At 36.8% G+C, this 26185-nt stretch overlaps 1 pseudogene; it reads right to left on the bottom strand.

Moving 5' to 3' along the window:
• Positions 1-24909: 24909 nt before the first annotated feature.
• LOC113875126 lies at positions 24910-25835 on the bottom strand (annotated as a pseudogene).
• Positions 25836-26185: the final 350 nt, after the last annotated feature.

The raw sequence follows: 26185 nt of genomic DNA, 5'->3' as shown, positions 1-26185 counted from the left end.
TGTTTTATCAATGTTATGTGGGAACTATTGACTTATTATGAAAAAAAAATGACAATTTACCTTATTAAATTCAATCTGTATACCCTTTTTTGTTTCACTCAATACAGAATAGTTATTTTCAAAACTCAGTTGACTTTTAATTGCATTGTTAATTTTAGGTAATTGTAAACATCATCCTTTGACATCTTCCTGTAAGATGAAGATACAAGCACTTGTGCTTTTCTGTCCTGAAATTATGTGAGACATAATTTGACTTTTATTTTGAGAGGGTTGAAAATACTTTTTTCTTTTAGAGCTTCAATTAAGTCTTATGTATTTTTTCTGTTTGTTAATGCCAAACATCACATATCAACACAGGATTTTTGCTTCCAAGTATGATAGAGTGGTTTTGTAAGCACATAGGTTAAGGGGTTCTCAGAGAAAGAGAAGCAAGAATGGTCTTCCTTGACATAAGAGGAGCCATTTTAGCCTAAGCCATTTTGTGATCTAAGCCCAACCTCAAAACTTGCCCTTCAACAGATGTCAGTAATCTATGATTTTAAGGGGAAGTGAGGGAAGGCAAGAAAGAAGGAAAAGCAGTCAAAAAAAAAAAAAATAGTTCAGCTATCAAACAGAGTCCAGGTTCCTCCTCATAGGATGTACTAACCAATCTGACATATGTTTTCTTTGAGCGCTGAAGAAACTAGGCACTGCTCTATGTGCGCGCATGCACACACACACACACACACACACACACACACACACACACACACCCACGTGGAAAATAGAATGATAGTCTTGACCCTTCTGACTTCGATCAACTAAAGTTTGGACTCTGTCAACCTTTGCCCCAATAATATACTGAATTCTCCTTTACTCAACCCCTTCATGATTATGCATGGACCCTTAGCTTAAAACTTCCCCAATTGGATTGTTCAGAAACACGCCGTTTTGGAAAAGATACCCAGTGCTGTCCTTACTTGCAAGTAGGGTGAAATCAGTTTTGGGGTAATATTATTGGGTTACATCCTCCACTGTAAACAAATAATTAGACAATGTACATAAGGCAATAGTTATTATGAACTAGACAGCAAGGGCATACAACACCAAATTTTGAAAACATGGACATTCAGATTTGCTCCACAATCATCTCTCTACCAGAAGACAGTTCCTTAATCATGGCTCAAGAAGCTGGTCTCCAATAGGATTCCCAACGGTTGAGCTGAGGGAGGGTGGGAGAGGTCAAATCCATGGGTGCTCAAGCATCTGGGCTCTGTAGATAATACCACTGAAGAAGAGGGAGCCTGGAAATTGACTTCCCACAAACATGCTTGAGTTTTCCTAACAAGTTCTGTGCTAAGGACCAAGTCTCACATACACAGTGAAAGACTCTACAGGATTTACCCAATAGTGTTGGCTGCAGGATTAAGAATGAAATGAGTGGGAGAGGTAACTGCACTAGGCGATGTTGGTACCCAATCCAAGGAAAGTGGCAAAATGTCATTGCCACTTCCTTTACATTTTGGATATCCAGTTGAGACACCAGAAAGACCACAGCTTATGAGCAAGTCTGAGGACCTAGTAGTACCTTCATTGTACCTTCCCTAACATACTAAAATCAAGCCCTGAGGAGTTCTACAGGAGAGGAAGGGTTTGGAGATCAAGTCTTACAAGTTAGGGAACTTAAGAGACACCTAGGACTCTGCACAAATAATTCCCAGCAAAGTGTTAATAGAACCTACCTAAGGACAAGTGACCAGTTAGTAACTGAATTCCCTATGAGAAGAAAATAAATATACTTCAGGGAAAGTTAACAGAATCTAGAATCTCTATAATTGATCATAAAATATTTTTAGTACAAAATGATAATTTTAAAAATTAGATAAGCAAGGAAACCAGCATATGTGACTAATAGTCAATAAAACAATCAATAGAAGTCAAATTAACAATGTCTTGGGTATTAGATTTTGCAGACAATTTTAAAGCAAGTATTACATATTGTTCAAATAAGTACAACTATTTTCAAAAGATTAAAAAAAAAGATGATAACGATTGCACATTCATGTAATCTCATCAGAGAAATGGAATCCATAAAAACAGGGGAATTCTAAAATTTTAAACTAAAATAACTGAGGCTAAAATTGTTGCTGTGCTTCACAGTAGACTGGAGGTGAGAATGGAGCCAGTGACCTTGATCACTGATTAATAAAAAAAAATACAATAAAAATTATCTGAATAGCAGACAGAGATAGTGATTGAGAGAAACATGCTTAAGATAGCAATTATCAGGCAAAATAAAACTGATATATAATAACTGTGTCAGGAAGAGAAGCACATGAGAATAGGGCAGAACATTTTTAAATAAGCAATGTAAAATAATTTCCCCAAAAATGACAGAAAGGAATGGACTTGTAGGTCTGATAAATTTAGTAGAAAATCAAAGATAATCTGAAAACATTAAGAGGAAAAAAAAAAAAAAAGAACTACTACATACAGAAAAACAGTAATAGGAATCTTACTTATTCCTCATCAGAAATAATGGAGACCTGAAGAAAATGGAATGATATTTTGTGTGTGTCTGTTTTTCTGTTGTTTCTTTTGTATTGAAGTCTGGTTGATGTAAATATTATACACGTTACAGGTATAAAATATAGTGCTTCAAAATGTTTAAAGGATATTCCCCACTTGTAGTTATTACAAAATTATTGGCTATATTCCCTGTGTTGTATATCTTTATAGTTTATTTTATGGATCTAAAAAAAGATGCCAAAAATGTAAATACATGGGTAACTATAAAGAAATGTGCATTTTTTTCTTTTCATAATATTCTTGGAAATAACTAATAAAAATAAAATTAATAAAATATAAAATTGATTGTGATACACACATAAATACAATGCATGGCAATGCCGGGAATTACATATCCATATAGATATGATGGCAGACAAAGGATTATACTCTTTGGACATCCCATTTGAGAAATTAAAAATGGAAGGTTGGAAATAAAAATTAAGTATTAAGTGTGAATTAAGAAGACCAAAGGATGAATTTGAAGTAATATAATTTTGAACCTAAATACATTTTTGTATATTAGTAATGCACATTTTCAACTTTAAAATAACCACTGGGTTTTTTTTTTTTTAATATTGCCTTAACACATTTATATAGAAAAGATATAGCATACCAAAGTATATTAGAATATGTGCTTGTCATCAGTGATGAAGTAACTAGTACTCATCTTCTCCCCTCACTCTGGCCTAAAACTAAGAAATTAGATGAAATTAAAAGTAGGCTTTTAACCTGGGATCTTATTCTTTTTAGATATTACTTTCTTATAAGTAAAATGAAATACTTATTCTTGAACAGCCATCCTCAAATAACACAGTATGTCTATGTTAGAATTATCTTAAGAAATTTTGTCTTCATTTTGAAATACAGGATTCTGGCTTCAAAAAGAGTCTTACTGAATAGTAACTTCTAGGTACCAACATAGTCTGATGTGCAGTTAGGTATGAAAATTACAAAATTCAATGTCTCAGTCTCCCTTGAAACTCTTACATCCTAATTCATTGAACAAAATAGTTAATTTTAGATAAATATTTCCTGCAACTTCTAGTAAAAATATGTCTTTAAGGATTTTACTGTTACATATAAAGATGTCATTATAACATCATTTAAACAGACTTTCTTATGAATTTAGATGTTTCACGACCTTTTCAATGAAATGTTTCATATTAATACCCCTTCACTATCAATGTCTCATTAAAGGGAAAATACTCCCAGGAGTGTATAGAAATCTTGAATTTATAGGGTCAGAACTACAAATGATAAATGGTAGTAATAGGATAGATACTATAAAATACATCTTCAGGAACCTTGTAATTAGTGGCACAGTTTTCAAAATCAAATAATATATTTGCCAACACAAATAATTACAGACCTGGGAATAATTGTGAAATTACAGAACTGTTATATATGAATGATGCCCAAGAATGCTATGTATTTATCATTACTTTCCTTTTATTTTCTAAAGCATTTAAGCTTATCTGCCAATGGGATACTACCTAAGAGCCCATTACCAGTTCAAAAAATTGAATTTCAATTAATCTGCATCTCTACTTTTCACCTTAGCCAATACGCCTCCAGGAAACACTTCTCACTGAAAACATTAATTCATGAAATTTGGTTAGATGACACTTGATGGGCTCAAACTGACACTTCACCTCCTTGAGACATGTTAATTACACATTTGGTTTCTATAAATAAAGATAGCTAAATACAACTCTTGGGACTTTCTCACACATCACTGGAAACCAGGGCAAGACTATTGATGAAGAGAAATGAAATACTTAACTGTATTATAGGCTAGGGACATGATCAGAATAATATTAGTTATTTCTTTCTCCCAGCTAGGGATTTTTGAAAATGATTTTAGTGGTACATTTTTGAATATAAATTTTGTAACCTATAAACTGGACATGGAACAGTAGACTTGTTCCAAATCAGGAAAGGAGTACATCAAGGCTGTATACTGTCACCCTGCTTATTTAACTTATATACAGAGTACATCATGAGAAATGCCAGGCTGGATGAAGCACAGGCTGGAATCAAGATTGCTGGGAGAAATATCAATAACCTCAGATAGGCAGATGACACCACACTTATGGCAGAAAGCGAAGAAGAACTAAAGAGTCTCTTGAAGAAAGTGAAAGAGGAGAGTAAAAGTTGGCTTAAAACTCAACATTCAGAAAACTAAGACCATGGCATTCGGTTCCATCACTTCATGACAAATAGATGGGGAAACAGTGGAAACAGTGAGACTCTTTATTTGCTTGGGCTCCAAAATCACTGCAGATGGTGACTGCAGCCATGAAATTAAGATGCTTGCTCCTTGGAATAAAAGCTATGACCAACGTAGATAGCCTATTAAAAAGCAGAGACATTACATTGCCAACAGAGGTCCGTCTAGTTAAAGCTAAGGTTTTTCCAGTAGTCATGTATGAATGTGAAAGTTGGACTATAAAGAAAGCTGTGCCTCAAAGAATTGATGGTTTTTAACTGTGGTGTTGAAGAAGACTCTTGAGAGTCCCTTGGACTGCAAGGAGATCCAACCAGTCAATTCTAAAGGAAATCAATCCTGAATTTCATTGGAAGGTCTGATGCTGAAGCTGAAACTCCAATACTTTGGCCACCTAATGTGATGAATTGGCTCATTGGAAAAGACCCTGATGCTGGGGAAGATTAAAGGCAGGAGGAGAAGGGACAACAGAGGACAAGATGGTTGGATGGCATCACCGATTGGATGGACATGAGTTTGAGTAATTTTTAGGAGTTGGTGATGGACAGGGAAGCCTGGTGTGCTGCAGTCCATGGAGTCACAAAAAGTTAGACATGACTGAATGACTGAGCTGAACTGACTGACTGAACCCATAAACAATAAGATCTGTTCCAATGAAACAGATACAAAGAGAGAGGAGAAAAATTACATATGTCAAATTACTCTGTATTCACCTTTTTATTACTATAGTTGTATGTAACACAAATGAGTCAACACCATAAGCACACAAACATGGATACTCACAACTGGGACACAAAATGAATCCAGGTGCGTGTTAAGATACCTGATGCAAAGCATTATATGTAGAATGGATAAACAATAAGATCCTTCTATATAGCACAAGAAACTACATTTTATATCCTGTAATAAACCATAATAGGGCTTCCCTATTATGAAGAAGGCAATGGCAACCCACTCCAGTACTTGTGCCTGGAAAATCCCATGGATGGAGGAGCCTGGTACGCTGCAGTCCATGGGGTCGCTAAGAGTCGGACACGACTGAACGACTTCACTTTCACTTTTCGCTTTCATGCATTGGAGAAGGAAATGGAAACCCACCTCAGTGTTCTTGCCTGGAGAATCCCAGGGACAGGGGAGCCTGGTGGGCTGCCGTCTATGGGGTCGCACAGAGTTGGACACGACTGAAGCGACTTAGCAGCAGGGCTTCCCTGGTAGCTCAGTGGTAAAGAACCTGCCTTCTAATGCAGGAGATATGGGTTCCATCCCTGGGTCAGAAAGATGTCCTGAAGGAGAAAATTGCAACTCACTCAAGTAATCTTGCCTAGGAAATCCCATGGACAGAGGAGCCTGATCCTCTGCAATACATGGGGCTGCAAAGAGTAGGACGTGGCATAATGACTAAACAACAACAACAACAAAACATAATGGAAACAGAAAAAGATATAGGCTTCATATTTTCATTGTCACACTATGTAAAAACACAGTATGTTGCTGTGACTAATCTATGACACTTTATATTAACTGCTTCTTTTCATACCTGTTGATGATTTTGAATAGCATTTAATAAGAAATAATGAATCTAAAAGAATGAAAGCAAATTTTTTGTTTGTTATTTATACAATATATCCTAAAAACTATTATTGGCCCCAGAAAACATTCCAGTTGCAATAAATAAAAAACAAACAAACTAGTATTGTTTGCTGAAGAAGGCGATGGCAACCCACTCCAGTACTCTTGCCTGTAAAATCCCATGGACAGAGGAGCCTGGTACGCTGCAGTCCATGGGGTCGCTGCAAGTCGGATACGAGTGAGCAGCTTCACTTTCACTTTTCACTTTCATGCATTGGAGAAGGAAATGGCCACCCACTCCAATGTTCTTGCCTGGAGAATCCCAGGGATGGGGGAGCCTGGTGGGCTGTCGTCTATGGGGTCGCACAGAGTCGGACACGACTGAAGCGACTCAGCAGCAGCAGCAGCAGCAGTATTGTTTGCTAGGCCAGAGAGTGGCTAGTTATTTTCCACAGTTGGTATTTCCTTTTAAGTATGCGTTTGAATTTTCCATTAATGAGGTGTAGACAAAGGCGATAAAATCCAATTCCAGGCCAAATCCCTCCCAGAACCTCTTGCTTAATTCTTTCCTTTCTCCTCTTCTTTTTCATCAATTTGGTAGCTGTTTTTTAAGGCATATTAAGGTATTTTTTTAATTTTTATCTAAATCAGATATTGAAGAACTAATAGCCAGCATCAGTCTGTGTTCCTGAATAGCTCCTTTGAACAGAATTTCCCACACAATGAACTTTTTGTGTGACAGGGTTTAGCCACGTTATTCACCCACTTAAGATACTGAGTGCCCAGATTTATTGTAATAGTATTCAGCTTACTTTAATGGATTCTTTAACCCATATAAGGTCAGTTTTTTTTTTCAGTTGCACACATGCTAAGTCACTTCAGTCTTGTCTGACTCTTTAAAACCCTATGGACTTTATTTTTGTCTATGGTGTTAGAAAGTGTTCTAGTTTCATTCTTTTACAAGTGGCTGACCAGTTTTCCCAGCACCACTTGTTAAAGAGATTGTCTTTTCTCCATTGTATATTCTTGCCTCCTATGTCAAAGATAAGGTGTCCATAGGTGTGTGGATTTATCTCTGGGCTTTCTATTTTGTTCCATTGATCTATATTTCTGTCTTTGTGCCAGTACCATACTGTCTTGATAACTGTGTTTTGTAATAGAGCCTGAAGTGAGGTGGGTTGATTCCTCCAGTTGCATTCTTCTTTCTCAAGATTGTTTGGCTATTCAAGGTTTTTTGTATTTCTATACAAATTGTGAAATTATTTGTTCTAGCTCTCTGAAAAATACCACTGGTAGCTTGATAGGGATTGCATTGAATCTATAGATTGCTTTGGGTAGTATACTCATTTTCACTATATTGATTCTTCTGATCCATGAACACGGCATATTTCTCCATCTATTAGTGTCCTCTTTGACGTCTTTCACCAGTGTTTTATAGTTTTCTATATATAGGTCTTTTGTTTCTTTAGGTAGATACATTCCTAAATATTTTATGCTTTTCATTGCAATGGTGAATGAAATTGTTTCCTTAATTTCTCTTTCTATTTTCTCATTATTAGTGTATAGGAATGCAAGGGATTTCTGTGTGGGGATTTTATATCCTGCAACTTTACTATATTCATTGATTAACTAGTAATTTTCTGGTGGAGTCTTTAGGGTTTTCTATGTAGAGGATCATGTCATCTGCAAACAGTGAGAGTTTTAATGAGGTACCATTTCACGCCAGTCAGAATGGTTGCTATCTAAAAGTCTACAAGCAATAAATGCTGGAGAGGGTGTGGAGAAAAGGGAACCCTCTTACACTGTTGGTGGGAATGCAAACTAGTATAGCCACTATGGAGAATAGTGTGGAGATTCCTTAAAAAACTGGAAATAGAACTGCCATATGACCCAGCAATCCCACTACTGGGCATACACACCAAGGAAACCAGAATTGAAAGAGACACGTGTACCCCAGTGTTCATCACAGCACTGTTTATGATAGCCAGGATATGAAAGCAACCTAGATGTCCATCAGCAGATGAATGGATAAGAAAGCTGTGGTACATATACACAATGGGGTATTACTCAGCATTAAAAAGAATACATTTGAATCAGTTCTAATGAGGTGGATGAAACTGGAGCCCATTATACAGAGTGAAGTAAGCCAGAAAGAAAAACACCAATACAGTATACTAACGCATATATATGGAATTTAGAAAGATGGTAATGATAACCCTGTATGAGAGACAGCAAAAGAGACACTGATGTATAGAACAGTCTTTTGGACTCTGTGGGAGAGGGCAAGGGTGGGATGATTTGGCAGAATGGCATTGAAACATGTATAATACCATATATGAAATGAATCACCAATCCAGGCTCGATGCATGATACAGGGTGCTCGGGGCTGGTGCACTGGGATGACTCAGAGGGACAGTATGGGGTGGCAGGTGGGAGAGGGGTTCAGGATAGGGAACACATATACACCTGTGGCGGATTCATGTTGATGTATGGCAAAACCAATACAATATTGTAAAGTAATTAGCTTACAATTAAAATAAATAAATTTATATTAAAAAATAAAAATAGAAAAAAACAAACCCTATAGACTGTATCTCTCCAGGTCCCTCCATGGGATTCTCCAGGCAAGAATACTGCAATGGGTTGCTGTGCCCTCCTCCAGATGATCTTCCCGACCCAGTTAAGTTCAGGCTAATACAGGGCAAGTTTCTCTCTGAACAAAAATATGTGTTGCAAAAATGAAGTAAAGAAGCCCAAAAGTTAGAAGTGTTTCAACCAATCATTTAAAATGGTTTAATCAAACTATTTGAAAACGAATAGATTTATTGTGGGATTTTTTTTTTTATACATCTCATGGCAAGTAAGCTTCGTATGATTTCTTTCTTCTCAACACTGCATTCATGACATTTTTCATGCTTGTACCTTTGCCTTAGGACTTTTTTTTAAAAGAAATCTAGTCCTGCATATTCTTCAGGACTTTACTTTAAAAATGTGACCAGAAGTTGTACCCCATCATTTTATTATTAATTTAGTCATTTGGTTATTTTCCGTTGGTATTTGTCACATACAAAAAAAAAAAAAAGTACTTGTTCCTTTAAGTTTATTTCTGAATTTTAAGTAGAAAATGAAGTACCACAGGGAAAACATCACATCTTGATTTATTAATAAAGTCCAACTGCCTAGTTTTGGAAGATAGTTCTGCAAGATCACTTTGAATTAGAAAATAGACTGTTCAGGAGCACAGCATGAAGGGACATGCAGGGGTGGGAGATGCAGAAAAGAGGCTATTGCAGATGAAAAATAAATGAATGGTTTGTACTGCCATATAAGCGTGACCAAACCAGGTAAATTTAAATAACCTCTATGTTAGCTGAAATGGAATAAGAGTCAAAGGAATGGGTGTCTATGTGTTAATTTGTGAGTAGTCAAAGAGAAAAAAGACGGCATCTAATAATCAGAGAAAGAACAGAAATATGTTACTTCTTTTTCTTTCCCTCTATTATATTAGTCCTCCTAGGGCAGAAATAGGTCATTTTATCAATGCTCTTTGTTAAGTATAGAATCCTGAAGCTATAGCAAGACAGGATGCAGTTTTTGGTGGTGTTCCCAGAAAAAGCAGTGAAGTGATCAGAGGAGGAAGATTGTGTGCTAGATTAAGAAAGTGATTTATAGTGGCAGCTTTAAGAGCAACAGAATTAGCCTCAGTGCAAGATATATGTCTCTTCTTAGAGTAGATCACTTATTAGAGTAGAAATTGCAGGATGGCCTAAGCAAGAATTACAAGACAGAAGGAAATGCACAGGAAAATACAGTGAGGTGAAGGAAACCAATGACCTCAGTAAACAAGGGTCTTTACCAGTGACTAATTGCAAGGCCCACATTGACATAATATGTAGATTCTGAATATATTTAAAATGTGTTTCTATGCCCCTTAGGGCTTCCCTGGTGGCTCAGACAGTAAAGAATCTGCGTGCAATGCAGGGGACTTGGGTTCAATCTCTGGGTTCAGAAGATCCCCTGGAGAATGCCATGGCTCTTCACTCCAGTACTCTTGCCTGGAGAATTCCATGGACAGAGGAGTCTGGATCCATGTGGTCACAAAGAGTTGCTGATGACTGAGTGATTAACACTATTCTTTTCTATTCTATGCCCTTTACCACTCTAAGAAAGATGAATAACATTGTGATCTGCTACTACAATTCCAGGCATCCATGTGGTTCTCTTTTATTTTATTTTTACTTTATTTTTATTTCATTTCATGTCATCACCTCACCTCATTTTATTTTATTTTCTCAAATTAATGGATTAAGCCATTTTCTGATTAAATTAATAGGAAAATTAATATATTTTTCTTCTGAAGTTTTCTTTTCTTCTATTCTCATTTACCTATGCAATTTTTTTTCAAAGGACTTATTTACTCCAAAAGGATTAAGTATATTTTCAACAGGTAGAGCATAAAAAACCCTGGAGCAATAAGTCAATAGCTTTACTAAAATTCTGTATTACCTGCCGCCATCTCATAACGTCCAAAGTGTATCACTTTTGTATGCTAGCTCCCTCTGACAGGGCATTCATTCCTCTGTCATTGTCCTATAATTATTCTCCCAAATCACTCCATAAATCAGGAGAATGGCCAAGCTTGGTCTTTCAAGTTAACACATCTGCATTTGCATTTATATTAGGAATAACAGCTGCTAAACTGTTAACAAGTGAAAAATCTCACATCTAAAGTAAAAGATTCTAGAAGCAGTGATAGAAAGCTTCTAGCCTCAGTCCCGCTCTCAGAGACTCAGCCAGGACTGCACACTCCATTAAGGCAGCATAGAGGCAGACCTGTTTCAAGGAAGCTTACTGTCTAATTTTAAAAGATATTGTTCTTCAATAAGATTCACATAACTTAACAAAATTAGTTATGTTGTAGAAGTGGAAATAAAGAGAAAACTAAAATTTAAAAGAGAAAGAAACAAAGGAAAAAAAGAGAGAGAGAGAGAGAGAGGATCACTTATTAATCAGCAGAAAGAGTAAAACTAAACTGCCTAATAACTAAAAGACTGAAAATTTTATTTATTTATTTATTTTTGACTGAGTCCTGTGGCATGCAGGATTTTAGTTCCCTGACCAGGCATGGGACCCTTGCCCCCTCGGTTGGGAGCATGAAGTCTTAACCAGTGGACCACCAAAAAAATCCTAAACCTTTCTACATATAAGGTGATTTGTGCATTAAATTATGTTTTACATATAAAAGTGTACACTTTCTTTTTGGTGGCATTGTCATTATCAAGAATCACTCTTTTGTCAAGTGTTACCATCAAACAAATTTAACCAACCACGACTTATGTGACAAACATTTATAATATGGCAGACACTGTTAATCATGATCACCCAAGCCCATGCTAAAGAAAGGAGGAATCCCAGAGTGAACTAGGCATATATAATTCCACCTGGGCATTTAAAATATTAGATGGCATTCTAATGTTGTTTTGATGATCAAATATTAGTGGAAAAAAGCTATGTAAAAAGAATAGTTTTAAAATTAACCAGGTAGTTAGATTTAGGTATCAGATTTCTGCAAAGTTATAATTTGCACTTCATTTTCTTAGCTGTTTCTTGAGAATTTCAGTCTTTTCTAATACAAGAATTTACCATTGATAGGTGAGTTTTCATTTCAATCCATTTAAATATCTCATAATTTTGCGTACAATATTTTATTTAAACTCATGTCATTATAAGTATGTTGTTTAATTTTGATATGTGGGGTTATTCCAATAATATTCCACATTATTCCAAATATGTCATTGATTTCTGATTTAATTATTTTGTAGTCAGAGGGAAAAAAATTGTATGTATGATTTGCACACTCTTAAATTCATTTATACTTATTTTATAGCCAGCATGCAGCCTATTTTGGTGAATATTCCATTGAGTATGCATTAAACAAAATGTTTTCTCCATGAGTACTGAATGTAGTGTTTTATAAAGAGCAATCAGATCATTTAGGTGATGGTATTGTTCCTATCCTTCATATACGTGGTAATATTCTACTTGTTTTGTAAGTTACTGAAGGCAGAGGGATGAAATCTCCAACTGTGACTGTGTATATTTATATTTCTCCTTTCTGTTATGCAATTTTTTTGCTTGGTGTATTTTGAAGCAACATTATTAGTTGCATGTGTGTTCAGTTGTGTCCAACTTTTTGCATCACCATGGACTATAGCCCAAAAGGCTCCTCTCTCCAAGTAATTTTCCAGGCAAGAATATTTTATTGGGTTTCCATTGCCTACTCTTCCAGGGGATCTTGCAACCAATCCAGGAATTGAATCCCTCTCCTGCATTGGCAGGTGGATTCTTTACCACTAACCCCACTTGGGAAGACCATTAGTTTCATGAGCACTGAATGTTAGTGTTTTCTTTGTAAATTAATTCTCTTACCATTGCTAAATTAATACTTTATTTCTGGTAATAATCCTTCTTTTGAAATCTAGATTTTGTGAAATTAATGTAACCATTCCAGCTTTTTATGATTAATTTTTATATAGTGTATTTTAACTTAAGCTTTCTTTGTCCATATTAACACTTCATTTGTTGTCTTAATACAGTTGGATCTCACATTTTTATCCATTTAGACAATACCTACTTTATATTTGTAATGCTTAAGCCACTTTTACATAATGCAGTATCAAAATTACTCAAACTAATCATATTATATGTTTTCCATCAGTCACATTTTTTCTTTATTTTTCTCTGTTTTTCTTCCTTTGGATTAATTGCATATTTTATTTTATATTTAATCTAAATGATTGGATTGATATTCACATCCTTAGTTCCTTCCTCACAGTAGGGAGTGGTAGATGGCTGCCTTCCGGGCTTTTTCACATCCCCAGAGATCCTCAGCACTCACTGTGAGGAGAGGCTGATAGATGCTGGATAGTTCACAATATTCTTCCTTTTGGGCACTCTCCAAGCTCAGAAATTCACATTTGGAGGCTCAAAATAGCTGATGGATGTGCCATACTTGTTTACTGATATGGCAGTAAATACTCTGTTTCACAAGTGTCTGTATTCTGGTAAGTGTCTCCAGTGATTTTTTTTTTTTATTACAATTAATTACAATATTTTTTCTCCACAATTTTCACTTAGTTTTTAAAGATATCTTTCTGTTTTTTCTTAGCAAGCCCATGTTTTCCTTCATAATCTTGAGCACATATATGATAGCCATTTAAAATCTATTAATTACATAATTCATATAATTTATGTGTATATCTATATTCACATTTTTTGTCCAAGTATGAGTCATATTTTTCTCTTTTCAGTATTAATGAATATAAAGCTATTAAATGTTTGGATTTGAAATTTATCAATTTTTCATCTCAGTTTAACTGAAAAATAATTAACATACAATAAATCACTGCATGAATTTAAAGTTTACAATATGATGATTTTACGTACATATATTATGAAATGATTGCCACAATAGATTTAGTTAGCATCCATCATCTCATATAGATACAATAGAAAGAAAAGAGAAAAGTACTTTCTTCTTCTGAAGAGGACTCTTAGGATCCATTCTCTTAACAATTTTCCTGTATATCATACAGCAGTGTCAAATAGCCAACCTATTATATAGCTAGATTTCAAGAAGGTTGAAGTGTGTGTTGGGAATCAGTTAAATTGCCTATCAGTCAGGCAGTTCAGTTGCTCTGCATGTCCGACTTTTTGTGACCCCATGAACTGCAACACACCAGGCCTCCCTGTCCATCATCAACTCCTGGAGTCTACCCAAACTCATGTCCATTGAGTTGGTCATGCCATCCAACCATCTCATCCTCTCTCATCCCCTTCGCCTCCTGCCCTCAATCTTTCCCAGCATCAGGGTCTTTTCAAATGAGTCAGCTCTTCACATCAGGTGGCCAAAGTATTGAAGTTTCAGATTCAACATCAGTCCTTCCAATGAACACCCAGGCCTGATCTCCTTCAAGATGGACTAGTTGGATCTCCTTGCAGTCCAAGGGACTTTCAAGAGTCTTCTCGAACACCACAGTTCAAAAGCATCAATTCTTCGGTGCTCAGCTTTCTTCACAATCCAACTCTCACATCCATACATGACCACTGGAAAAACCATAGCCTTGACTAGATGGACCTTTGTTGGCAAAATAATGTCTCTGATTTTTAATATGCCATCTAGGTTGGTCATACTTTTCCTTCCAAGGAGTTCAGTAGAGTCAGTTCAGTCGCTCAGTCATGTCCGACTCTTTGCAACCCCATGAATCACAGCACGCCAGACCTCCCTATCCATCACCAACTCCTAGAGTTCACTCAGACTCACGTCCATCGAGTCAGTGATGACATCCAGCCATCTCATCCTCCGTCGTCTCCTTCTCTTACTGCCTCCAATACCTCCCAGCATCAGAGTCTTTTCCAATGAATCAACTTTTCACATGAGGTGGCCAAAGTACTGGAGTTTCAGCTTTAGCATCATTCCTTCCAAAGAACACCCAGGGCTGATCTCCTTCAGAATGGACTGGTTGGGTATCCTTGCAGTCCAAGGGACTCTCAAGAGTCTTCTCCAACACCACAGTTCAAAAGCATCAATTCTTCGGCACTCAGCCTTCTTCACAGTCCAACTCTCACATCCATATATGACCACAGGAAAAACCATAGCCTTGACTAGACGGACCTTTGTTGGCAAAGTAATGTCTCTGCTTTGAATATGCTATCTAGGTTGGTCATAACTTTCTTTCCAAGGAGTAAGCGTCTTTTAATTTCATGGCTGCAGTCAGCATCTGCAGTGATTTTGGAGCCCAAAAAAATAAAGTCTGACACTGTTTCCACTGTTTCCCCATCTATTTCCCATGAAGTGATAGGAGCAGATGCCATGATCTTCATTTTCTGAATGTTGAGCTTTAAGCCAACATTTTCACTCTCCACTTTCACTTTCACAAGAGGCTTTTGAGTTCCTCTTCACTTTCTGCCATAAGGGTGGTGTCATCTGCATATCTGAGGTTATTGATATTTCTCACTGCAATCTTGATTCCAGCTTGTGCTTCTTCCAGTCCAGCATTTCTCATGATGTACTCTGCATATAAGTTAAATAAACAGGGTGACAATATACAGCCTTGACTTACTCCTTTTCCTATTGGGAACCAGTTGGTTGTTCCATGTCCAGTTCTAACTGTTGCTTCCTGACCTGCATACAGATTTCTCAAGAGGCAGGTTAGGTGGTCTGGTATTCCCATCTCTTGAAGAATTTTCCACATATTATAGTGATCCACACAATCTTTTAATTTCATGGCTCCAATCACAATCTGCTCTGACTTTGGAGCCCAAAAAAATAAAGTCTGACACTGTTTCCACTGTTTCCCCATCTATTTGCCATGAAGTGATGGGACCAGATGCCATGATCTTCGTTTTCTGAATGTTGAGCTTTAAGCCAACTTTTTCATTCTCCACTTTCACTTCCATCAAGAGGCTTTTTAGTTCCTCTTCACTTTCTGCCATAAGGGTGGTGTCATCTGAATATCTGAGGTTATTGATATTTCTCCTGGCAATCTTGATTCCAGCTTGTGCTTCCTCCAGCCCAGTGTTTCTCATGATGTACTCTGCATATAAGTTAAATAAACAGGGTGATACTATACAGCCTTAACATCCTCCTTTTCCTATTTGGAACCAGTCTGTTGTTCCATGTCCAGTTCTAACTATTGCTTCCTGACCTGCATACAGGTTTCTCAAGAGGCAGGTCAGGTTGTTGGTATTCCCATCTCTTTCAGAATTTTCCAGTTTATTGTGATCCACACAGTCAAAGGCTTTGGCATAGTCAATAAAGCAGAAGTAGATGTTTTTCTGGAATTCTCTTGTTTTTTTTTTTTTTTTTCATGATCCAGAAGATGTTGGCAAATTGATCTCTTGTTCCTCTGCCTTTTCTAAAACCAGCTTGAGCATCTGGAAGTTCATGGTTCATATATTGCTGAAGCCTGGCTTGGAGAATTTTGAGCATTATTGTACTAGCGTGTGAGATGAGTGCAATTTTGTGGTAGTTTGAGCATTCTTGCATTGCCTTTCTTTGGGATTAGATTAGCTTGATTCTGTTCAAATGTGTTTTTAAGATTTACTAGTGAGGTTTTAGGTTTTTCTTTATTCTGATGCTAATTTAGTTCTATTACTACTATTACTACACTGTTACCCTTTGACACCACCACAAAATGCCCTGGTATTCAATAATGTCTCTCTACTCTCATATGAAGCAAATAGTAAAATATGAGTGGCAGTTAATGACATGATAAATTGATAAAAATAGAGAATTATAATAAAAATTAATTATTTGAAAATATCAATGAAGTAGATATAACTTATAATTACACAAAAGTAGAGTACATAATTTTGACCCATTTAGATGAAATTCTCCAAATGGAAGATAAATCTTTAGTGACAGAAAGTAAAATAGTGTTTACTCCATTTGGATTAAGAAATTATTTCAAAGAAGTACAAGGGCATTTTCTAGGGTGATGTGCATGTTCTATAATTTGATTTTGTTGTGGCTACAAGGGTATATACTTTTGTACAAAGTCTTCATTTAAATTGGGCCTTTGTGTAATTTATAAGTACATAATATTTATTTACTTAAAGAAAAAATATAAACACATTTGAAATCATTTATGTATTCATAATTTGGAAAAACATGGTACTTGGAAAAATTGTATGTTTGTTCGAATAAGAAAAATGACATATTGGAATGTTTTATGTCTATGATCACGTGCAACTTTTATACAGTCCATGGAATTTTCTAAGCCAAAATATTGAAGTGGGTAGCCTTTCCCTTCTCCAGGCAATCTTCCCAACCCAGGGATCGAACCCAGGTCTCCTGCATTGCAGGCAGATTCTTTACCAGGTGAGCCACAAGGGAAGCCCTCCAACTTTAAATTGTTCAACTCCATTGTTACCAAACTCGGGTCCAGTGTCTCACTGCTCAAAAGTCAATACTTGAGAGGCAAATGTTAGTAGAAAGGAAGGGTTGCTTTAATCAGAAGCCTGAAAACCTAAGAAGAAGGCAGACTAATGTCCCCAAAACCAATTACCAAGATACTGTTCAGCCATGACAGTTCTTAGAGGAAAAAAGAGGGAAACAATCTCAGTGAACGATCAAGACGGAGGGTTCAGGCTGGCTGGCTCCTCAGGATTTCTCCAGGTGCTGTCTTTCCCACATGGTATACCTGCAGGATTGTTAAAGGGCTGCTGGGGTCAAATAGCTAGTCATTCTTTAACTTCTTAATTCTTTATTCCTACTTCTTTTAATCTGGGAAGGAATCAATGGATCAGTTAAGATATTGTGTGCATTCTGTGCATAATAGGTCAGGAGTTAGTTTAAATAACAGGAAAGGGGCCAAAAGCTCCTTTCACCACTATTTCTTCAAATTAGGATTTTTGTGTTACTCTTCTACTGGTAGCAGCAGTTATATTAATGATTAATTTGATCTTTATCATTTAAATAATTAGATGTTATGGAATATTATGACATATTTCACTGTTAAGACTTTCTATTTTAGTCTTTGTTTTAAAGTATATCTGGGAAAAATCATATCTCCCTTATGTCTATTTTGTTGTTGTTTAGTCTTTAAGATGTATGCAACTGTTTTTATAACCCTATGGACTGTAGCTCACCTGACTCCTTTGTCCATGGGGTTTCCCAGGCAAGAATACTGAATTGGGTTGCCATTTCCTTCTCCAGGGGATCTTTCTGACCCAGGGATCAAACCTTCATCTCTTGCATTGATAGGTGGATTCTTTACAACTGAGCCACCAGGGAAGCCCCCAAAATTGCATTCTCCGACCATTGGAGAGCTTGGAAAGGGTACGATTTGAACCCACACTTGAAGAGCACAATGGATTAGTAGTCCATTGCCTTACCTACTTGGCCATATCATTCCACTATGTCTACTAGAAAATGTTTTTTTCTACACACATACACACACACACACACACACACACACACGCACGCACACACACACAAAGATAAATCACCCATATGCTAAATGTATCTATACATACTTTGTCTGTTTCTTCTACTTTCATTACCCAACTTTCATTTTTAACTCAAGATTTTCTTGTACAATACCACAGATTCTTTGAGGCCATGTATTTAATGGGTTAGAAATCTTAACTATTTTCTTTCTTTAAAAAAAAAAAATTCTCCCTGTGTAGTAGTTTAATAAGTCTTTTTTTTTTTTCCATTTTAGTCATGGTATATCTGTCACACAAGTGGCATCCTTTGTGTATAACCAGTAGCAGAAGTTTGAACACTTCTGCCCACTACATCTTGTTTTATAGTCCTTGAGGAACACACATCACAGTCAAGAACAGGATGAACAAAGAAATGGAGCGAGATCAATTTCAGTAGAGGGTATTGTACCCTCCATGGCCATAGGATCTCCTCCAGTGGCAGCAGATAAGAATATACAGCTTATGTGCAGCAGAATGAAGGACCTGTCCCCTTCCTGTAGGGGACAGAGTAGTATGGGGGTGGATTAGGTACCATTTGACAAGCACACTTAAGCAGAGCAAAGGAGTACACATTGATTGTCAAACAGGGAAAGGTAATCTCAGACAAAGTGATAAGCCCACACAGGTTGTAAGGTCTCTTTATCTCTTGGTGAGGAAGTGAACCCCCAGGTACAACTTCATTCTTATGCCACCCAGTGCGGGGAATCAATAAATTGCATGTTTAGAGGTGATGGTCATTATACTGCAAAATCTAAATGTATCAGATCAGCACATTATACACCTTAAATTCACAATGTTGTGGTAATTGCATACAAATAAAATAAATTTTAAATGAAGATTTAAAGAAATAATGCATGTATGAGAGACTGCCTTTGCCCACAGTGTCACTATATGCTTGATTTGGCTTCCCTGGTGGCTCAGATGGTAAAAAATCTGCCTCAGTGTGGCAGACCTGGGTTCAATTCTTGGGTCAGGAACACCCCCTTTAGAAGGAAATGGTAATCCACTCGAGCGTTCTTGCCTGGAAAATTCCATGGACAGAGGAGCTTGACAGGCTTCAGTCCATTGGGTCACAAAAAGTCAAAAACAACTGAAGGAATAACATTTTCAGATAAAAAGAATGTTTATCAAATCAAACAACAAAATGTAAATTTAGTTCAAGTTAAAAAATTAGAATTATATTTTAAATATATTTAAATTACTTTTATTATATATTTGTTATACCAGTTCTTTGACAGAATATTTCCTCCCAATACACTGCTTACCTTCATATTTTCTTAATAGTGTCTTCTTGTTGATTTTTATTTATTTGATAATGTTGTAGAATCCCCCTTATTTTTCTCATAGCTGCATTTCTCTTCAGTTTTCAAATGATATGTCTACCTATAAGTATTTATCCTTTTGTAAATTTGTCTAAGTCAACACAACAGACAGCTTTAACAGAAAGATAGTCAGACCTATAAAGTCCAAGTTACAGGTAGTTTCTCTGAACTGAATTTTATTTACTGTTCTTCTATTTTTTGGTTGAATATCCCCAAATCAATGTTTTCAAAGTAGAAGCAGTCATTTTGTTTCCAGTACCTCTTTAATATTCAGCCCTGCATAATAACCCTCCCTATGTGTTATACACAATTACTAATACACATAATTAATCACTAATTTCCCACATCTTAGATTCTTAGACTTATTCAGAATCCCAAATTTTCACAATTCCACCATGCTGATTTTAACTCCATGGTGCCATTCTCTCCATTAAGATTGTTTCAAGAAATGTATAACCCAGATTCTTCAAATTGTCCAACTTGAAGATAAAAATGAAATTATGCCACCAATAAGAAATAGCAATCCTCTCATAGTGAGCTTTATCTCTGAAATTGATGAAAGGTTAATTCATATCCAAAATTACCTTTCCAAATATTTATGAGTTCAGGAGTTGGAACATTAGTTTGTAATAGATTTCAATGTATTATTTAAAATCTATTTGTGTTCTGCTTTAAAATCCCTTTTTTTTATATGCCCACCATTGCAGAGATATCCAGTGAGATTCAATTTTGTGGATCTATCTTAATTATTAAATATGCTTTGTCTTCTGTTCAAAACAACAGTCTTAAGACTGTGAACACTAATTCTTATTGCTTCTTAAATCCTTAGGGCCATTTCTTATGCTGGCTGTCACCTTCAACTGAAGGTGCCGATGCTATGTGCCAAAAATACCAGATATTCTCTCCTCCTTTATAAAACATTTTTTCCCCCAGTGCAGTGTCAGTCTCCTCATTCTTTGTATTTGGACTATTTGTTTGTTTATGTCAGTGTTTTAAAATGTCATATACAGATTCCTGTCTATAGTAATCATATTACCATCAATGAGCAATGCTTACACTTAATCCAGATATTCTGCTTAATTTATCTTAAGGAATAAGTTTATTTTGAAAATCTTTCCAATCTCTTCATGGGACATCTACCAAAGGCTGTTTCCAAATATTAGTACTAAAACTATGTCCATAACTTTCTTTTAACTCTATAGGTTTGCTTTTCTTCCATTGGATTTAATGGTAAAAGTACCAGCCTCAATCAAATATCTCTCTCAAACAAGAAGAAATGTCTTCCTTAGTTAACTGGAAACTTCTAAAACATTTAGAAGAAATAATTTGTTCTGTTAACAGAGACAAGAGCTAGTATAAGTCTCCTAATATCAATTCATCTGTCTGCCATGCCCACAGTTAAAGTAATGTGCTCTCAATAAATGTGTCTGGACAAAGAATGTCTGGATGTTTTATTCTGATGATGCTGTAACAGTAATTTCAATTACTGCTTTGAATCAGACTAAAAAGTCTATCAAATGGAAAGATTGTCACTCAAAAAGAAAATGATACGAAATCATCAATAAATCAAAGCAATTGTCACTTTGTCTCTTTTATCTGAAATTAAGCAATTGGGTGTGGAGAGTGAAGAGTAGTTTACTTTTTGATTAACGCTGAACCAAATATCTATACAGGTTTAGAAGACAGGTAGCTAAGATTTTAAATGTTAACATTTTAAGGGAGCTACATGATCCTATTCTTTAGTTTGGCTGACATATTTTTCCATCTTTCTCTGAATTGAACTCCATACTCTTCTCAATGACAGTGATGTGATGCCCTGTGGGGTTATACACTTGAATGTTACACTTGTGAGTGTTGATGTGTGCATGTTTTTCAAGTGGTTTGAAAACAGTTTTTCAAGTGGCTTGATCTCTTTATATTATCATAGATAGATTGGTAGCCAAATAGTTCACAGATCACCTTTGAGTTGCACTGAGTGAGTGAGTGAGTGAAGTCGCTCAGTCGTGTCCGACTGTTTGCGACCCCATGGACTGTAGCCCACCAGGCTCCTCCCTCCATGGGATTCTCCAGGCAAGAGTACTGGAGTGGATTGCCATTTCCTTCTTCAGGGGATCTTCCCGACCCAGGGATCGAACCCAGGTCTCCCGCATTTCAGGCAGACGCTTTAACCTCTGAGCCACCAGAGTTGCACCGGTCCATGTCAAATGATGAATATATCTGAAGACCAAGTGCCAAAAGGGGAAAAAAGCTTCTTTGAGCATTTGGAAGAGTTTATTTTAGCTTCAGCATATTATATATACATATGCATATATATGCATGTATATATATATTATGTATATAAATATAGTGTGTATATATAAATAATGTGTATACATATATATTATGCATACAATATACATAATATATACTAAATATATAGTTGTTTAGTTATGTACACACACACAAATATATACATCTACCTAGCTATGTGAGAAACTTTCTTAAAGATGTCTTGAATTATTGCATTGATTTATATTATAATGGAAATGCTTTATCTCTTTACCTCCTGTTTGACCTAGAATGTTCTTTACACTATTTTTCATCTGAATAACTGCTGGTTAAATTGATAGCATAAGTTAAACTTGAAAACTTCCAAATCTGACTTGTATGTCTTGCTTAAAATTAGTGTATCTGTACAGATAATTTTTTAAATTATCATTTTACAAATATTACTCCAGTATAAATATTTTTTTTAGCATTCTTATAAGTTGATTTTAAAAAATAACAATTGAAATGACATCAGTGATCAATCACCTGTGCTTCTTCCACTCCTGAGGGGAAAAAAAAATAGGAAAACAAAAAAACCTTCTATGTAGTTGAGTTCCAAAGAAAAATCAAGACATTATTACCAGACATCCATTAGCCAGAAAAATGCTCTGTTGGTTCAGTGGTATAGACACTGACATGTTCAATGTACCAGTGCAATTAAAATATATACATTTATAATTATCCTGTCAAAAAAAAAAACCACTTAAGTAAAATAACTGTGTATTAAACCAACTATTCATTCATCCATTCACTCTATTTGCATCACTACAGTCACAAGAACAGATGAATAAAAGAACTTCTAGTAGCAAAGAAAAAAATGCAAACCTCATCCCCACTTTGTGGGTTATTATGTGCTAAAATGACCACAATAAAAGGCTCATGAGCTAACTGAAATGCAATGATAAAATGACAACTGAAGCATTTCATTAAAAAACAAAACAAAACAAAACTCAAACTTGTGAGAAAAAAACTCACAATAGTATGAGGTTGATAGTATATGTACAGTCTTACAGACACAAATAAATAGCATTTTAGAACTGTTGTTGATTTAAGTACTAGAAATTAAGCCTGAGAAATTTCTTTGCGAACTCTACATCTTGAAGAATTCTAAACAAAACCAAAGAATAAAAATTCCTCATTGTTTTTAGTAATCTATTAACTGAAGAACTTAGGGCTTACCAAATAAAGTTAACACCAAAGGGTCAGCCCCTCCTGACATCTGGAAGCCAGGACAGATAAGTTGACTCAAGCAAGTAGCGAGATACTTCACTTCCTGCTTTCTCTGCATAGCTCTGTACCTCTATTTTGCACCATTACAATGATTTCCTTTTGTGCTGTTTTCCTTGGTGGGTTTAATTTCTTTTCCCTCTTAATATAGAGTGATATCTCTAGTCTTGGTATTTAAATCAAAACCAAATGTTCTTCGAAAGAATTACAGCTTTCTTTGTTTCTAAGAAAACAGCAACTCTTCTGATATCACCTTAGTTGTCCCAGGGTTCCACATCTAGAAAAGAAACAGATTACTGAGGCACAACCTACTCTCGGGGCTTTGGCCCCGTTCCTGACCCTGCAGGAATATCTATCTCCAGTCTGCACTTTATTCCCAGAACATGGATGCAATGTGAAAGCCTTTCTGCACAGGACCAATGGAGAAAAAGGGAAACAAATGGAAACTGGTACCAAAGAATCAGCTACCATGGGAAGAATGAGAATGTTCACTCTCTGGGGCCAGCACAAAGCACAGCAGGAGTGAAGCCAGCATCTACTTCACACTCTAGCAGGTAACCTGGATTATGTCCCGGCTAGCTTGACTGAACTGTGCTTTCCAGAAATTGTCAAGGATCAAATCTCAGACTTTTCCCTTTCCATGCTTGTTAAAATTTCTAGTATAAATGTAAATTTTTCTCTTCATTATAATGATCCATCCCAGGCATCCCTCCACTGACAGATAATGCTATATGACATCACAAGGGTATATACACTACACTTTGTCTTTCTGGAGTAAAACATACATGAACCTTTCTATTCCTCAAATACTGTCACAAAGCCTATGATTGAAAATCTCTAATTTTGCTTTGTTTTGGAGTTATTATACATATTCTCAGTACTTCATCACAGAAGTTGTATAATTTTGTTCTCTACTAAGGAAAGGCAGTTTCAAGGTCCAGTACCCTCTAAAGCATCTTAAAAGTAGCCATAGCAAGAACTATGGTCCATATGACCTGTCACCAGACAGACAAGTAAACTACACCTTGTGAAAGCTAAGAGATCCAGCAATTTATGTTTTTAGTGCTTGAATCTTTTATCACTCTATCCCCAGAGTTAGATTTTTCTTGGCTGGAGTCCAAAAATCCCAACCTATCATCTGGGTAGAAAAGATTCTTATTATTACCACAGATTAGATGGATGTGTCTCAGAGAATTTATTGTTTCTGTATCATGAGATGGAGCTGCCTTGCCTGGAAACCACCTCTGAATACAAACCGCCCATCAGTCAGCCTGAGATCTCCATTAGAGGGATAGGTGCTGTTCAGAATCTGTGGGAAGTAATGGGTTGCAGCTTCGCCAATTGCAGTTTAGGTTGAGAAGTTTGTTCTCTTCTGCTCAGATGGCTGACTGACGTCACCAGTCAACACAAGTGCTATGCATGGTACTGATGGGCTGGCGTGAGTCCCTTGCATCGTCCCAATCCATGAAATGTCAATGTCACCTGAGATAAGTCCTGACTGAAAGGGTGAGACAGAGGCTTGCAACTTCAATTTGCCAGACATCCCTGTAATTATAATACTGAACCACTTATTAAAAACTAAGTGGTTTCTGTCCTGTAGAAAAGGGCAGAATGTGATTGTCAGTGTCCCATTGGAAGAGTTGATCAATATCCTTGGCACTGTGGGAAACAGTGCAAGGAGTATGACCTCAATCAGCTCTATTACATGGCCTGGGGTTAGGACACTTGGATGATCTGGGTCACAGCCCCTTCATCTGCTTGACTTGGATCCTGCATATGGGGACTATCTTTTTCCTTTGGAGAGAAAAATCATCTGCCTTCACCACACTTCCATACTATGGCATGATGGTGTTGAGACTCATGCAAGTATTTCCTTCTTTCCTTCGGAATTTTCCCTTCTGCCTCTAATTTAGTCCGAGCTTGCCTCCTCTTAAATATAAGGTGGTACTGTTTGGCACTGATGTAGAGAGGCTCTTCTTCAAGCATGTTCGGCCCAGGGAGAGGGATTCTCTGAATTGTAGGCACAGAGCCAGCACCAGGTACCATCATGACCATCCCTCCTGAATTAACCACATTGCCTGCCACTGGAAATGTCACAATGACAGTCCCTTGCCCATTGCTGGTTGTGTTGGTGTCACCTTCCATAAGAACAGTCTGTGCTCCTGCCAGACTGGCTGTGGGGATGGTGATCATGCCTTGCTGGAGAATGGTGCCATCTGCATTAACTGGCTGATAGACAATGGTCTGCCCTTCAGCAGTCTGTGCCACTTGCTGCCCCTGGAGAGCAATCTGCTGCTGTGTCTGTGTCTGGCCAGCAATGATGGCCGTCGGGCTGCTGGATGATGATCTGCTGGGTCTGGCACTGCACTTGCACAGCCTGCCCACCCTGGATCTGGATCTGTCCTGGTGGGACCAACTGTATCTGCTGCAAACCCCGTGTCCCAGACACAGGTACCTGCATAAAGGTTTGACCTTGTCTACCAGGAAGAGCTTGGACCATGATAGTTGGCCAGTTATGTGACTAACCAGCCTCCACTGACCTGTACCAATAGTGGCTGCCCTTGGACCTGCTGCTGAGTCTGTCCAGCCTGTACAATAGTCTGCTCTGTTGAACTATTGCTGTTGGCTGTATAGTGTTTCATGGTCCCTCCAAGTCAGAGTCCTGTTTACAGTCAGTTTCACCCTGAAGATCCTAGAAGACTGCCAGATGCACTCCATGCCTTACTCCCCCGATTTGCTGCCTATGCTGATTGGTTCCAGTAGGAGACCCCGAAACTCAATCAGAGGCTCCAGCTGCTGCCACCGACACCACTGCCGCTGCTTCGGAAAATAGCAGCCCTTCCTCCCAAAATCATGTGGGTATGGACAAAATTACATGACATATTGCATATAAGATTATATTTAAGCAATATAATATCTAATCCTTATTAGACATTAAACCACAGAAGGACAGTATCTGTATCTTGTTTATGTATAATTTTTTAACATCTGT

This window comes from Bos indicus x Bos taurus, chromosome 17 (genome assembly GCF_003369695.1).
Source record: "Bos indicus x Bos taurus breed Angus x Brahman F1 hybrid chromosome 17, Bos_hybrid_MaternalHap_v2.0, whole genome shotgun sequence".
NCBI lineage: Eukaryota > Metazoa > Chordata > Mammalia > Artiodactyla > Bovidae > Bos > Bos indicus x Bos taurus.
Note: the sequence above shows the minus strand (reverse complement) of the source record. Positions and strands in the feature narration are given on the sequence as shown.